General features: G+C 44.6%; 13 non-coding genes across 13 annotated transcripts; all 13 read right to left on the bottom strand.

Annotated features, from left to right (window-relative positions):
- Window positions 1-879: 879 nt before the first annotated feature.
- trnae-cuc (transfer RNA glutamic acid (anticodon CUC)) lies at window positions 880-951 on the bottom strand. Its single transcript has one exon. It is a non-coding gene; the product is annotated as a tRNA-Glu (tRNA).
- Window positions 952-1,060: 109 nt separating this feature from the next.
- Window positions 1,061-1,132, bottom strand: trnae-cuc (transfer RNA glutamic acid (anticodon CUC)). Its single transcript has one exon. It is a non-coding gene; the product is annotated as a tRNA-Glu (tRNA).
- Window positions 1,133-2,546: 1,414 nt separating this feature from the next.
- Window positions 2,547-2,618, bottom strand: trnae-cuc (transfer RNA glutamic acid (anticodon CUC)). The gene has a single exon. It is a non-coding gene; the product is annotated as a tRNA-Glu (tRNA).
- A 1,594-nt stretch (window positions 2,619-4,212) lies between these two features.
- trnae-uuc (transfer RNA glutamic acid (anticodon UUC)) lies at window positions 4,213-4,284 on the bottom strand. The gene has a single exon. It is a non-coding gene; the product is annotated as a tRNA-Glu (tRNA).
- A 109-nt stretch (window positions 4,285-4,393) lies between these two features.
- Window positions 4,394-4,465, bottom strand: trnae-cuc (transfer RNA glutamic acid (anticodon CUC)). Its single transcript has one exon. It is a non-coding gene; the product is annotated as a tRNA-Glu (tRNA).
- A 1,413-nt stretch (window positions 4,466-5,878) lies between these two features.
- Window positions 5,879-5,950, bottom strand: trnae-cuc (transfer RNA glutamic acid (anticodon CUC)). The gene has a single exon. It is a non-coding gene; the product is annotated as a tRNA-Glu (tRNA).
- A 109-nt stretch (window positions 5,951-6,059) lies between these two features.
- On the bottom strand, window positions 6,060-6,131 carry trnae-cuc (transfer RNA glutamic acid (anticodon CUC)). Its single transcript has one exon. It is a non-coding gene; the product is annotated as a tRNA-Glu (tRNA).
- Window positions 6,132-7,544: 1,413 nt separating this feature from the next.
- trnae-cuc (transfer RNA glutamic acid (anticodon CUC)) lies at window positions 7,545-7,616 on the bottom strand. Its single transcript has one exon. It is a non-coding gene; the product is annotated as a tRNA-Glu (tRNA).
- A 109-nt stretch (window positions 7,617-7,725) lies between these two features.
- trnae-cuc (transfer RNA glutamic acid (anticodon CUC)) lies at window positions 7,726-7,797 on the bottom strand. Its single transcript has one exon. It is a non-coding gene; the product is annotated as a tRNA-Glu (tRNA).
- A 1,413-nt stretch (window positions 7,798-9,210) lies between these two features.
- trnae-uuc (transfer RNA glutamic acid (anticodon UUC)) lies at window positions 9,211-9,282 on the bottom strand. Its single transcript has one exon. It is a non-coding gene; the product is annotated as a tRNA-Glu (tRNA).
- A 1,593-nt stretch (window positions 9,283-10,875) lies between these two features.
- trnae-cuc (transfer RNA glutamic acid (anticodon CUC)) lies at window positions 10,876-10,947 on the bottom strand. Its single transcript has one exon. It is a non-coding gene; the product is annotated as a tRNA-Glu (tRNA).
- Window positions 10,948-11,056: 109 nt separating this feature from the next.
- On the bottom strand, window positions 11,057-11,128 carry trnae-cuc (transfer RNA glutamic acid (anticodon CUC)). Its single transcript has one exon. It is a non-coding gene; the product is annotated as a tRNA-Glu (tRNA).
- Window positions 11,129-12,541: 1,413 nt separating this feature from the next.
- Window positions 12,542-12,613, bottom strand: trnae-uuc (transfer RNA glutamic acid (anticodon UUC)). Its single transcript has one exon. It is a non-coding gene; the product is annotated as a tRNA-Glu (tRNA).
- Window positions 12,614-13,223: the final 610 nt, after the last annotated feature.

Below are 13,223 nucleotides of genomic sequence, written 5' to 3'. Positions count from 1 at the left end.
TACCGAGTTCATCTGTAGAAAAAACAGTACGCAAGTAAAAACACCATGGGACCACGCAGCCGTCATACCGCTCAGGAAGGAGACGCGTTCTGTCTCCTAGAGATGAACGTACTTTGGTGCGAAAGGTGCAAATCAATCCCAGAACAACAGCAAAGGACCTTGTGAAGATGCTGGAGGAAACAGGTCCAAAAGTATCTACATCCACAGTAAAACGAGTCCTATATCGACATAACCTGAACGGCCGCTCAGCAAGGAAGAAGCTACTGCTCCAAAGCAATTTCCCAACGCCTGAAGGTACCACGTTTATCTGTAGAAACAATAGTACGCAAGTATAAACACCATGGGACTACGCAGGCGTCATACCGCTCAGGAAGGAGACGCGTTCTGTCTCCTAGAGATGAACGTACTTTGGTGCGAAAAGTGCAAATCAATCCCAGAACAACAGCAAAGGACCTTGTGAAGATGCTGGAGGAAACAGGTTCAAAAGTATCTATATCCACAGTAAAACGAGTCCTATATCAATATAACCTGAAAGGACGCTCAACAAGGAAGAAGCTGCTGCTCCAAAACTGCCATAAAAACGCCTGACTGCAGTTTGTGGACAAAGATCCTACTTTTTGGAGAAATGTCCTCTGGTCTGATGAAACAAAAATAGAACTATTTGTCCATAATGACCATTGTTATGTTTGGAGGCAGAAGGTGGAGGCTTGCAAGCCGAAGAACACCATCCCAACCGTGAAGCACAGGGGTGGCAGCATCATGTTGTGGGGGTGCTTTGCTGCACCACTAGGTCACAAGGGAAGGACACTGTAGAGAAAATCAGTTGGGCGATTACCTACTAAATTCAGTGTGACTGGTTGCACAAGTAACAAAGACTAATTCCCTGAACGGGAATCGAACCCGGGCCGCGGCGGTGAGAGCGCCGAATCCTAACCACTAGACCACCAGGGAAGGATACAGCAAAGCAAATCGGTTCACAATTTGAAATGCTACATATGTGCCATGACCGAAAAAATTCATTGTGACAGGTTGCACAAGTAAACAGGTCGCAAAAGATTAGTTCCCTGACCGGGAATCGAACCCCGGCCGCGGCGGTGAGAGCGCCGAATCCTAACCACTAGACAACCAGGGAAGGATAGTGCAGTGCAAATCGGATTGCAATTTGAAATGGTACATACAGTTGAAGTCGGAAGTTTACGTACACTTATGTTGGAGTCATTAAAAGTCGTTTGTCAACCACTCCACACATGTCTTGTTTAACAAACTATAGTTTTGGCAAGTCGTTTAGGACATGTACTTTGTGCATGACACAAGTCATTTTTCCAACAATTGTTTACAGACAGATTATTTCACTTGTAATTCACTGTATCACAGATCCAGTGGGTCAGTGGTTTACATACACTAAAATGGCTGTGCCTTTAAACAGCGTGGAAAATTCCCGAAAATGATGTCATGGCTTTAGAAGCTTCTGATAGGCTAATTGACATCATTTGAGTCAATTGGAGGTGTACCTTGTAGATGTATTTCAAGGCCTACCTTTAAACTCGGTGCCTCTTTGCTTGACATCACGGGAAAATCAAAAGAAATCAGCCAAGACCTCAGAAAACAATTGTAGACCTCCACAAGTCTGGTTCATCCTTGGGAGCAATTTCCAAACGCCTAAAGGTACCGAGTTCATCTGTAGAAAAAACAGTACGCAAGTAAAAACACCATGGGACCACGCAGCCGTCATACCGCTCAGGAAGGAGACGCGTTCTGTCTCCTAGAGATGAACGTACTTTGGTGCGAAAAGTGCAAATCAATCCCAGAACAACAGCAAAGGACCTTGTGAAGATGCTGGAGGAAACAGGTCCAAAAGTATCTACATCCACAGTAAAACGAGTCCTATATCGACATAACCTGAACGGCCGCTCAGCAAGGAAGAAGCTACTGCTCCAAAGCAATTTCCCAACGCCTGAAGGTACCACGTTTATCTGTAGAAACAATAGTACGCAAGTATAAACACCATGGGACCACGCAGCCGTCATACCGCTCAGGAAGGAGACGCGTTCTGTCTCCTAGAGATGAACGTACTTTGGTGCGAAAAGTGCAAATCAATCCCAGAACAACAGCAAAGGACCTTGTGAAGATGCTGGAGGAAACAGGTTCAAAAGTATCTATATCCACAGTAAAACGAGTCCTATATCAATATAACCTGAAAGGCCGCTCAGCAAGGAAGAAGCTGCTGCTCCAAAACTGCCATAAAAAAGCCTGACTGCAGTTTGTGGACAAAGACCCTACTTTTTGGAGAAATGTCCTCTGGTCTGATGAAACAAAAATAGAACTATTTGGCCATAATGACCATTGTTATGTTTGGAGGCAAAAGGTGGAGGCTTGCAAGCCGAACAACACCATCCCAACCGTGAAGCACAGGGGTGGCAGCATCATGTTGTGTGGGGTGCTTTGCTGCACAACTAGGTCACAAGGGAAGGACACTGTAGGGAAAATCAGTTGGGCGATTACCTACTAAATTCAGTGTGACAGGTTGCACAAGTAACAAAGACTAATTCCCTGACCGGGAATCAAACCCGGGCCGCGGCGGTGAGAGCGCCGAATCCTAACCACTAGACCACCAGCGAAGGATACAGCAAAGCAAATCGGTTCACAATTTGAAATGCTACATATGTGCTATGACCGACAAAATTCATTGTGACAGGTTGCACAAGTAAACAGGTCGCAAAAGATTAGTTCCCTGACCGGGAATCGAACCCTGGCCGCTTCGGTGAGAGCGCCGAATCCTAACCACTAGACAACCAGGGAAGGATAGTGCAGTGCAAATCGGTTTGCAATTTGAAATGGTACATACAGTTGAAGTCGGAAGTTTACGTACACTTATTTTGGAGTCATTAAAAGTCTTTTGTCAACCACTCCACACATGTCTTGTTTAACAAACTATAGTTTTGGCAAGTCGGTTAGGACATGTACTTTGTGCATGACACAAGTCATTTTTCCAACAATTGTTTACAGACAGATTATTTCACTTGTAATTCACTGTATCACAAATCCAGTGGGTCAGAGGTTTACATACACTAAGTTGGCTGTGCCTTTAAACAGCGTGGAAAATTCCCGAAAATGATGTCATGGCTTTAGAAGCTTCTGATAGGCTAATTGACATCATTTGAGTCAATTGGAGGTGTACCTTGTAGATGTATTTCAAGGCCTACCTTTAAACTCGGTGCCTCTTTGCTTGACATCACGGGAAAATCAAAAGAAATCAGCCAAGACCTCAGAAAACAATTGTAGACCTCCACAAGTCTGGTTCATCCTTGGGAGCAATTTCCAAACGCCTAAAGGTACCGAGTTCATCTGTAGAAAAAACAGTACGCAAGTAAAAACACCATGGGACCACGCAGCCGTCATACCGCTCAGGAAGGAGACGCGTTCTGTCTCCTAGAGATGAACGTACTTTGGTGCGAAAAGTGCAAATCAATCCCAGAACAACAGCAAAGGACCTTGTGAAGATGCTGGAGGAAACAGGTCCAAAAGTATCTACATCCACAGTAAAACGAGTCCTATATCGACATAACCTGAACGGCCGCTCAGCAAGGAAGAAGCTACTGCTCCAAAGCAATTTCCAAACGCCTGAAGGTACCACGTTTATCTGTAGAAACAATAGTACGCAAGTATAAACACCATGGGACCACGCAGCCGTCATACCGCTCAGGAAGGAGACGCGTTCTGTCTCCTAGAGATGAACGTACTTTGGTGCGAAAAGTGCAAATCAATCCCAGAACAACAGCAAAGGACCTTGTGAAGATGCTGGAGGAAACAGGTTCAAAAGTATCTATATCCACAGTAAAACGAGTCCTATATCAATATAACCTGAAAGGCCGCTCAGCAAGGAAGAAGCTGCTGCTCCAAAACTGCCATAAAAAAGCCTGACTGCAGTTTGTGGACAAAGATACTACTTTTTGGAGAAATGTCCTCTGGTCTGATGAAACAAAAATATAACTATTTGGCCATAATGACCATTGTTATGTTTGGAGGCAAAAGGTGGAGGCTTGCAAGCCGAACAACACCATCCCAACCGTGAAGCACAGGGGTGGCAGCATCATGTTGTGGGGGTGCTTTGCTGCACCACTAGGTCACAAGGGAAGGACACTGTAGGGAAAATCAGTTGGGCGATTACCTACTAAATTCAGTGTGACAGGTTGCACAAGTAACAAAGACTAATTCCCTGATCGGGAATCGAACCCTGGCCGCGGTGGTGAAAGCACCGAATCCTAACCACTAGACCACCAGGGAAGGATACAGCAAAGCAAATCGGTTCACAATTTGAAATGCTACATATGTGCGATGACCGACAAAATTCATTGTGACAGGTTGCACAAGTAAACAGGTCGCAAAAGATTAGTTCCCTGACCGGGAATCGAACCCGGGCCACGTCGGTGAGAGCGCCGAATTCTAACCACTAGACAACCAGGGAAGGATAGTGCAGTGCAAATCGGTTTGCAATTTGAAATGGTACATACAGTTGAAGTCGGAAGTTTACATACACTTATTTTGGAGTCATTAAAAGTCGTTTGTCAACCACTCCACACATGTCTTGTTTAACAAACTATAGTTTTGGCAAGTCGGTTAGGACATGTACTTTGTGCATGACACAAGTCATTTTTCCAACAATTGTTTACAGACAGATTATTTCACTTGTAATTCACTGTATCACAAATCCAGTGGGTCAGAGGTTTACATACACTAAGTTGGCTGTGCCTTTAAACAGCGTCGAAAATTCCCGAAAATGATGTCATGGCATTAGAAGCTTCTGATAGGCTAATTGACATCATTTGAGTCAATTGGAGGTGTACCTTGTAGATGTATTTCAAGGCCTACCTTTAAACTCTGTGCCTCTTTGCTTGACATCACGGGAAAATCAAAAGAAATCAGCCAAGACCTCAGAAAACAATTGTAGACCTCCACAAGTCTGGTTCATCCTTGGGAGCAATTTCCAAACGCCTGAAGGTACCGAGTTCATCTGTAGAAAAAACAGTACGCAAGTAAAAACACCATGGGACCACGCAGCCGTCATACCGCTCAGGAAGGAGACGCCTTCTGTCTCCTAGAGATGAACGTACTTTGGTGCGAAAAGTGCAAATCAATCCCAGAACAACAGCAAAGGACCTTGTGAAGATGCTGGAGGAAACAGGTCCAAAAGTATCTACATCCACAGTAAAACGAGTCCTATATCGACATAACCTGAACGGCCGCTCAGCAAGGAAGAAGCTACTGCTCCAAAGCAATTTCCCAACGCCTGAAGGTACCACGTTTATCTGTAGAAACAATAGTACTCAAGTATAAACACCATGGGACTACGCAGGCGTCATACCGCTCAGGAAGGAGACGCGTTCTGTCTCCTAGAGATGAACGTACTTTGGTGCGAAAAGTGCAAATCAATCCCAGAACAACAGCAAAGGACCTTGTGAAGATGCTGGAGGAAACAGGTTCAAAAGTATCTATTTCCACAGTAAAACGAGTCCTATATCAATATAACCTGAAAGGACGCTCAACAAGGAAGAAGCTGCTGCTCCAAAACTGCCATAAAAACGCCTGACTGCAGTTTGTGGACAAAGATCCTACTTTTTGGAGAAATGTCCTCTGGTCTGATGAAACAAAAATAGAACTATTTGTCCATAATGACCATTGTTATGTTTGGAGGCAGAAGGTGGAGGCTTGCAAGCCGAAGAACACCATCCCAACCGTGAAGCACAGGGGTGGCAGCATCATGTTGTGGGGGTGCTTTGCTGCACCACTAGGTCACAAGGGAAGGACACTGTAGAGAAAATCAGTTGGGCGATTACCTACTAAATTCAGTATGACAGGTTGCACAAGTAACAAAGACTAATTCCCTGAACGGGAATCGAACCCAGGCCGCGGCGGTGAGAGCGCCAAATCCTAACCACTAGACCACCAGGGAAGGATACAGCAAAGCAAATCGGTTCACAATTTGAAATGCTACATATGTGCGATGACCGACAAAATTCATTGTGACAGGTTGCACAAGTAAACAGGTCGCAAAAGATTAGTTCCCTGACCGGGAATCGAACCCGGGCCACGTCGGTGAGAGCGCCGAATTCTAACCACTAGACAACCAGGGAAGGATAGTGCAGTGCAAATCGGTTTGCAATTTGAAATGGTACATACAGTTGAAGTCGGAAGTTTACGTACACTTATTTTGGAGTCATTAAAAGTCGTTTGTCAACCACTCCACACATGTCTTGTTTAACAAACTATAGTTTTGGCAAGTCGGTTAGGACATGTACTTTGTGCATGACACAAGTCATTTTTCCAACAATTGTTTACAGACAGATTATTTCACTTGTAATTCACTGTATCACAAATCCAGTGGGTCAGAGGTTTACATACACTAAGTTGGCTGTGCCTTTAAACAGCGTGGAAAATTCCCGAAAATGATGTCATGGCATTAGAAGCTTCTGATAGGCTAATTGACATCATTTGAGTCAATTGGAGGTGTACCTTGTAGATGTATTTCAAGGCCTACCTTTAAACTCGGTGCCTCTTTGCTTGACATCACGGGAAAATCAAAAGAAATCAGCCAAGACCTCAGAAAACAATTGTAGACCTCCACAAGTCTGGTTCATCCTTGGGAGCAATTTCCAAACGCCTGAAGGTACCGAGTTCATCTGTAGAAAAAACAGTACGCAAGTAAAAACACCATGGGACCACGCAGCCGTCATACCGCTCAGGAAGGAGACGCGTTCTGTCTCCTAGAGATGAACGTACTTTGGTGCGAAAAGTGCAAATCAATCCCAGAACAACAGCAAAGGACCTTGTGAAGATGCTGGAGGAAACAGGTCCAAAAGTATCTACATCCACAGTAAAACGAGTCCTATATCGACATAACCTGAACGGCAGCTCAGCAAGGAAGAAGCTACTGCTCCAAAGCAATTTCCCAACGCCTGAAGGTACCACGTTTATCTGTAGAAACAATAGTACGCAAGTATAAACACCATGGGACTACGCAGGCATCATACCGCTCAGGAAGGAGACGCGTTCTGTCTCCTAGAGATGAACGTACTTTGGTGCGAAAAGTGCAAATCAATCCCAGAACAACAGCAAAGGACCTTGTGAAGATGCTGGAGGAAACAGGTTCAAAAGTATCTATATCCACAGTAAAACGAGTCCTATATCAATATAACCTGAAAGGACGCTCAACAAGGAAGAAGCTGCTGCTCCAAAACTGCCATAAAAACGCCTGACTGCAGTTTGTGGACAAAGATCCTACTTTTTGGAGAAATGTCCTCTGGTCTGATGAAACAAAAATAGAACTATTTGGCCATAATGACCATTGTTATGTTTGGAGGCAGAAGGTGGAGGCTTGCAAGCCGAAGAACACCATCCCAACCGTGAAGCACAGGGGTGGCAGCATCATGTTGTGGGGGTGCTTTGCTGCACCACTAGGTCACAAGGGAAGGACACTGTAGAGAAAATCAGTTGGGCGATTACCTACTAAATTCAGTGTGACTGGTTGCACAAGTAACAAAGACTAATTCCCTGACCGGGAATCGAACCCGGGCCGCGGCGGTGAGAGCGCCGAATCCTAACCACTAGACCACCAGGGAAGGATACAGCAAAGCAAATCGGTTCACAATTTGAAATGCTACATATGTGCCATGACCGAAAAAATTCATTGTGACAGGTTGCACAAGTAAACAGGTCGCAAAAGATTAGTTCCCTGACCGGGAATCGAACCCAGGCCGCGGCGGTGAGAGCGCCGAATCCTAACCACTAGACAACCAGGGAAGGATAGTGCAGTGCAAATCGGATTGCAATTTGAAATGGTACATACAGTTGAAGTCGGAAGTTTACGTACACTTATGTTGGAGTCATTAAAAGTCGTTTGTCAACCACTCCACACATGTCTTGTTTAACAAACTATAGTTTTAGCAAGTCGTTTAGGACATGTACTTTGTGCATGACACAAGTCATTTTTCCAACAATTGTTTACAGACAGATTATTTCACTTGTAATTCACTGTATCACAGATCCAGTGGGTCAGTGGTTTACATACACTAAGTTGGCTGTGCCTTTAAACAGCGTGGAAAATTCCCGAAAATGATGTCATGGCTTTAGAAGCTTCTGATAGGCTAATTGACATCATTTGAGTCAATTGGAGGTGTACCTTGTAGATGTATTTCAAGGCCTACCTTTAAACTCGGTGCCTCTTTGCTTGACATCACGGGAAAATCAAAAGAAATCAGCCAAGACCTCAGAAAACAATTGTAGACCTCCACAAGTCTGGTTCATCCTTGGGAGCAATTTCCAAACGCCTAAAGGTACCGAGTTCATCTGTAGAAAAAACAGTACGCAAGTAAAAACACCATGGGACCACGCAGCCGTCATACTGCTCAGGAAGGAGACGCGTTCTGTCTCCTAGAGATGAACGTACTTTGGTGCGAAAAGTGCAAATCAATCCCAGAACAACAGCAAAGGACCTTGTGAAGATGCTGGAGGAAACAGGTCCAAAAGTATCTACATCCACAGTAAAACGAGTCCTATATCGACATAACCTGAACGGCCGCTCAGCAAGGAAGAAGCTACTGCTCCAAAGCAATTTCCCAACGCCTGAAGGTACCACGTTTATCTGTAGAAACAATAGTACGCAAGTATAAACACCATGGGACCACGCAGCCGTCATACCGCTCAGGAAGGAGACGCGTTCTGTCTCCTAGAGATGAACGTACTTTGGTGCGAAAAGTGCAAATCAATCCCAGAACAACAGCAAAGGACCTTGTGAAGATGCTGGAGGAAACAGGTTCAAAAGTATCTATATCCACAGTAAAACGAGTCCTATATCAATATAACCTGAAAGGCCGCTCAGCAAGGAAGAAGCTGCTGGTCCAAAACTGCCATAAAAAAGCCTGACTGCAGTTTGTGGACAAAGATACTACTTTTTGGAGAAATGTCCTCTGGTCTGATGAAACAAAAATATAACTATTTGGCCATAATGACCATTGTTATGTTTGGAGGCAAAAGGTGGAGGCTTGCAAGCCGAACAACACCATCCCAACCGTGAAGCACAGGGGTGGCAGCATCATGTTGTGGGGGTGCTTTGCTGCACCACGAGGTCACAAGGGAAGGACACTGTAGGGAAAATCAGTTGGGCGATTACCTACTAAATTCAGTGTGACAGGTTGCACAAGTAACAAAGACTAATTCCCTGATCGGGAATCGAACCCTGGCCGCGGTGGTGAAAGCACCGAATCCTAACCACTAGACCACCAGGGAAGGATACAGCAAAGCAAATCGGTTCACAATTTGAAATGCTACATATGTGCGATGACCGACAAAATTCATTGTGACAGGTTGCACAAGTAAACAGGTCGCAAAAGATTAGTTCCCTGACCTGGAATCGAACCCGGGCCGCGTCGGTGAGAGCGCCGAATTCTAACCACTAGACAACCAGGGAAGGATAGTGCAGTGCAAATCGGTTTGCAATTTGAAATGGTACATACAGTTGAAGTCGGAAGTTTACGTACACTTATTTTGGAGTCATTAAAAGTCGTTTGTCAACCACTCCACACATGTCTTGTTTAACAAACTATAGTTTTGGCAAGTCGGTTAGGACATGTACTTTGTGCATGACACAAGTCATTTTTCCAACAATTGTTTACAGACAGATTATTTCACTTGTAATTCACTGTATCACAAATCCAGTGGGTCAGAGGTTTACATACACTAAGTTGGCTGTGCCTTTAAACAGCGTGGAAAATTCCCGAAAATGATGTCATGGCATTAGAAGCTTCTGATAGGCTAATTGACATCATTTGAGTCAATTGGAGGTGTACTTGTAGATGTATTTCAAGGCCTACCTTTAAACTCGGTGCCTCTTTGCTTGACATCACGGGAAAATCAAAAGAAATCAGCCAAGACCTCAGAAAACAATTGTAGACCTCCACAAGTCTGGTTCATCCTTGGGAGCAATTTCCAAACGCCTGAAGGTACCGAGTTCATCTGTAGAAAAAACAGTACGCAAGTAAAAACACCATGGGACCACGCAGCCGTCATACCGCTCAGGAAGGAGACGCGTTCTGTCTCCTAGAGATGAACGTACTTTGGTGCGAAAAGTGCAAATCAATCCCAGAACAACAGCAAAGGACCTTGTGAAGATGCTGGAGGAAACCGGTCCAAAAGTATCTACATCCACAGTAAAACGAGTCCTATATCGACATAACCTGAACGGCCGCTCAGCAAGGAAGAAGCTACTGCTCCAAAGCAATTTCCCAACGCCTGAAGGTACCACGTTTATCTGTAGAAACAATAGTACGCAAGTATAAACACCATGGGACTACGCAGGCATCATACCGCTCAGGAAGGAGACGCGTTCTGTCTCCTAGAGATGAACGTACTTTGGTGCGAAAAGTGCAAATCAATCCCAGAACAACAGCAAAGGACCTTGTGAAGATGCTGGAGGAAACAGGTTCAAAAGTATCTATATCCACAGTAAAACGAGTCCTATATCAATATAACCTGAAAGGACGCTCAACAAGGAAGAAGCTGCTGCTCCAAAACTGCCATAAAAACGCCTGACTGCAGTTTGTTGACAAAGATCCTACTTTTTGGAGAAATGTCCTCTGGTCTGATGAAACAAAAATAGAACTATTTGGCCGTAATGACCATTGTTATGTTTGGAGGCAGAAGGTGGAGGCTTGCAAGCCGAAGAACACCATCCCAACCGTGAAGCACAGGGGTGGCAGCATCATGTTGTGGGGGTGCTTTGCTGCACCACTAGGTCACAAGGGAAGGACACTGTAGAGATAATCAGTTGGGCGATTACCTACTAAATTCAGTGTGACTGGTTGCACAAGTAACAAAGACTAATTCCCTGACCGGGAATCGAACCCGGGCCGCGGCGGTGAGAGCGCCGAATCCTAACCACTAGACCACCAGGGAAGGATACAGCAAAGCAAATCGGTTCACAATTTGAAATGCTACATATGTGCCATGACCGAAAAAATTCATTGTGACAGGTTGCACAAGTAAACAGGTCGCAAAAGATTAGTTCCCTGACCGGGAATCGAACCCAGGCCGCGGCGGTGAGAGCGCCGAATCCTAACCACTAGACAACCAGGGAAGGATAGTGCAGTGCAAATCGGATTGCAATTTGAAATGGTACATACAGTTGAAGTCGGAAGTTTACGTACACTTATGTTGGAGTCATTAAAAGTCGTTTGTCAACCACTCCACACATGTCTTGTTTAACAAACTATAGTTTTAGCAAGTCGTTTAGGACATGTACTTTGTGCATGACACAAGTCATTTTTCCAACAATTGTTTACAGACAGATTATTTCACTTGTAATTCACTGTATCACAGATCCAGTGGGTCAGTGGTTTACATACACTAAGTTGGCTGTGCCTTTAAACAGCGTGGAAAATTCCCGAAAATGATGTCATGGCTTTAGAAGCTTCTGATAGGCTAATTGACATCATTTGAGTCAATTGGAGGTGTACCTTGTAGATGTATTTCAAGGCCTACCTTTAAACTCGGTGCCTCTTTGCTTGACATCACGGGAAAATCAAAAGAAATCAGCCAAGACCTCAGAAAACAATTGTAGACCTCCACAAGTCTGGTTCATCCTTGGGAGCAATTTCCAAACGCCTAAAGGTACCGAGTTCATCTGTAGAAAAAACAGTACGCAAGTAAAAACACCATGGGACCACGCAGCCGTCATACTGCTCAGGAAGGAGACGCGTTCTGTCTCCTAGAGATGAACGTACTTTGGTGCGAAAAGTGCAAATCAATCCCAGAACAACAGCAAAGGACCTTGTGAAGATGCTGGAGGAAACAGGTCCAAAAGTATCTACATCCACAGTAAAACGAGTCCTATATCGACATAACCTGAACGGCCGCTCAGCAAGGAAGAAGCTACTGCTCCAAAGCAATTTCCCAACGCCTGAAGGTACCACGTTTATCTGTAGAAACAATAGTACGCAAGTATAAACACCATGGGACCACGCAGCCGTCATACCGCTCAGGAAGGAGACGCGTTCTGTCTCCTAGAGATGAACGTACTTTGGTGCGAAAAGTGCAAATCAATCCCAGAACAACAGCAAAGGACCTTGTGAAGATGCTGGAGGAAACAGGTTCAAAAGTATCTATATCCACAGTAAAACGAGTCCTATATCAATATAACCTGAAAGGCCGCTCAGCAAGGAAGAAGCTGCTGGTCCAAAACTGCCATAAAAAAGCCTGACTGCAGTTTGTGGACAAAGATACTACTTTTTGGAGAAATGTCCTCTGGTCTGATGAAACAAAAATATAACTATTTGGCCATAATGACCATTGTTATGTTTGGAGGCAAAAGGTGGAGGCTTGCAAGCCGAACAACACCATCCCAACCGTGAAGCACAGGGGTGGCAGCATCATGTTGTGGGGGTGCTTTGCTGCACCACGAGGTCACAAGGGAAGGACACTGTAGGGAAAATCAGTTGGGCGATTACCTACTAAATTCAGTGTGACAGGTTGCACAAGTAACAAAGACTAATTCCCTGATCGGGAATCGAACCCTGGCCGCGGTGGTGAAAGCACCGAATCCTAACCACTAGACCACCAGGGAAGGATACAGCAAAGCAAATCGGTTCACAATTTGAAATGCTACATATGTGCGATGACCGACAAAATTCATTGTGACAGGTTGCACAAGTAAACAGGTCGCAAAAGATTAGTTCCCTGACCTGGAATCGAACCCGGGCCGCGTCGGTGAGAGCGCCGAATTCTAACCACTAGACAACCAGGGAAGGATAGTGCAGTGCAAATCGGTTTGCAATTTGAAATGGTACATACAGTTGAAGTCGGAAGTTTACGTACACTTATTTTGGAGTCATTAAAAGTCGTTTGTCAACCACTCCACACATGTCTTGTTTAACAAACTATAGTTTTGGCAAGTCGGTTAGGACATGTACTTTGTGCATGACACAAGTCATTTTTCCAACAATTGTTTACAGACAGATTATTTCACTTGTAATTCACTGTATCACAAATCCAGTGGGTCAGAGGTTTACATACACTAAGTGGCTGTGCCTTTAAACAGCGTGGAAAATTCCCGAAAATGATGTCATGGCATTAGAAGCTTCTGATAGGCTAATTGACATCATTTGAGTCAATTGGAGGTGTACTTGTAGATGTATTTCAAGGCCTACCTTTAAACTCGGTCTGCCTCTTTGCTT

The sequence above is a fragment of the Salmo trutta genome, chromosome 4 (assembly GCF_901001165.1).
Source record: "Salmo trutta chromosome 4, fSalTru1.1, whole genome shotgun sequence".
NCBI lineage: Eukaryota > Metazoa > Chordata > Actinopteri > Salmoniformes > Salmonidae > Salmo > Salmo trutta.
This window is presented reverse-complemented; position numbering and strand designations above follow the sequence as displayed.